General features: G+C 37.2%; 1 protein-coding gene across 1 annotated transcript in view; it reads right to left on the bottom strand.

Moving 5' to 3' along the window:
• The window catches only part of LOC123506166 (gamma-aminobutyric acid receptor-associated protein-like), a 5914-nt gene that overhangs the window by 2517 nt on the left and 897 nt on the right, over window positions 1–2500 (bottom strand).

Genomic DNA, 2500 nt, shown 5'->3' with positions numbered 1-2500 from the left:
ACATTTCTGCATTATTAACAGGAGAAATGCTCTTTTGAAAGGCTCTAGTTGAAGTAATAAGGGTTTTTACGAGTGTTTTTGTGGTTCTGGAGGCAGCGTGACAACATTTCTGCATTATTAACAGGAGAAACACTCTTTTGAAAGGCTCTAGTTGAAGTAATAAGGGTTTTTAAGAGTGTTTTTGTGGTTCTAGAGGCAGAGTGACAACATTTCTGCATTATTAACAGGAGAAACACTCTTTTGAAAGGCTCTAGTTGAAGTAATAAGGGTTTTTAAGAGTGTTTTTGTGGTTCTACAGGCAGAGTGACAACATTTCTGCATTATTAACAGGAGAAACACTCTTTTGAAAGGCTCTAGTTGAAGTAATAAGGGTTTTTAAGAGTGTTTTTGTGGTTCTACAGGCAGAGTGACAACATTTCTGCATTATTAACAGGAGAAATGCTCTTTTGAAAGGCTCTAGTTGAAGTAATAAGGGTTTTTAAGAGTGTTTTTGTGGTTCTAGAGGCAGAGTGACAACATTTCTGCATTATTAACAGGAGAAACACTCTTTTGAAAGGCTCTAGTTGAAGTAATAAGGGTTTTTAAGAGTGTTTTTGTGGTTCTGGAGGCAGAGTGACAACATTTCTGCATTATTAACAGGAGAAACACTCTTTTGAAAGGCTCTAGTTGAAGTAATAAGGGTTTTTAAGAGTGTTTTTGTGGTTCTAGAGGCAGAGTGACAACATTTCTGCATTATTAACAGGAGAAACACTCTTTTGAAAGGCTCTAGTTGAAGTAATAAGGGTTCTAAGAGTGTTTTTGTGGTTCTAGAGGCAGAGTGACAACATTTCTGCATTATTAACAGGAGAAACACTCTTTTGAAAGGCTCTAGTTGAAGTAATAAGGGTTTTTAAGAGTGTTTTGTGGTTCTAGAGGCAGAGTGACAACATTTCTGCATTATTAACAGGAGAAACACTCTTTTGAAAGGCTCTAGTTGAAGTAATAAGGGTTTTTAAGAGTGTTTTGTGGTTCTAGAGGCAGAGTGACAACATTTCTGCATTATTAACAGGAGAAACACTCTTTTGAAAGGCTCTAGTTGAAGTAATAAGGGTTTTTAAGAGTTTTTGTGGTTCTAGAGGCAGAGTGACAACATTTCTGCATTATTAACAGGAGAAACACTCTTTTGAAAGGCTCTAGTTGAAGTAATAAGGGTTTTAAGAGTGTTTTGTGGTTCTAGAGGCAGAGTGACAACATTTCTGCATTATTAACAGGAGAAACACTCTTTTGAAAGGCTGTAGTTGAAGTAATAAGGGTTTTTAAGAGTGTTTTTGTGGTTCTAGAGGCAGAGTGACAACATTTCTGCATTATTAACAGGAGAAACACTCTTTGAAAGGCTCTAGTTGAAGTAATAAGGGTTTTTAAGAGTGTTTTTGTGGTTCTAGAGGCAGAGTGACAACATTTCTGCATTATTAACAGGAGAAACAGTGAACAGTGAACAGTGAACAGTGAACAGTGAACAGGGGCTACACGTCAAAGGAGACACACCCAAATATCTCCACCCGGCCGGGGAATCGAACCCCGGTCCTCTGGTTTGTGAAGCCAGCGCTCTAACCACTGAGCTACCGGGCCATCAAAACACACCAAACTGTCTTAAAATGCCCTCAAAACATGAAAATTCCCTTAAAATGCCCTCAAAACATGCCAAAATATATTAAAATGGTCTAATGGTGCACAAAACTGCCTTAAAATAAAATGCCCTCAAAACACACCAAACTGTCTAAAAATGCCCTCAAAACATGAAAATGGCTTTAAAACACACCAAACTGTCTTAAAATGCCCTCAAACCATTAAAATGTATCTTAAAATGCCCTCAAAACATGAAAATGGCTTTAAAACACACCAAACTGTCTTAAAATGCCCTCAAACCATTAAAATGTATCTTAAAATGCCCTCAAAACATGCCAAATTGTCTTAAAATGCCCTCAAAACACACCAAACTCTTAAAATGCCCTCAAAACATGCCAAACTGTCTTAAAATGCCCTCAAAACATGAAAATGCCCTCAAAACATACCAATATATCTTAAAATGGTCTAATGGTACACAAATCTCAAGGTAAAAATGTGTCCCAGTACTGAAGGGGTTAAAATAGTGAAGACTGTGGCCATTAACCTTCTGCCCTCCATAGACCCTTGCTAATGTCAATAAAATGGTCTAATGGTGCACAAAACTGTCTTAAAATGCCCTCAAAACATGAAAATGCCTTTAAAACATGCCACACTATCTTAAAATGCCCTCAAAACATGCCAAACTGTCCTAATATGCCTTCAAAACATGCCAAACTGACCTAAAATGCCCTCAAAAACTTGGAAATGCCTTTAAAACATGCCAAACTGTCTTAAAATGCCTTCAAAATATTAAAATGCCCTCAAAACATGCCAAAATATATTAAAATGGTCTAATAGTACACCAAACTGTCTTAAAATGCCCTCAAAACATGCCAGACTGCCTTACAATGCCCTC

This window comes from Portunus trituberculatus, chromosome 2 (assembly GCF_017591435.1).
Source record: "Portunus trituberculatus isolate SZX2019 chromosome 2, ASM1759143v1, whole genome shotgun sequence".
NCBI classification, from domain to species: domain Eukaryota; kingdom Metazoa; phylum Arthropoda; class Malacostraca; order Decapoda; family Portunidae; genus Portunus; species Portunus trituberculatus.
Note: the sequence above shows the minus strand (reverse complement) of the source record. Positions and strands in the feature narration are given on the sequence as shown.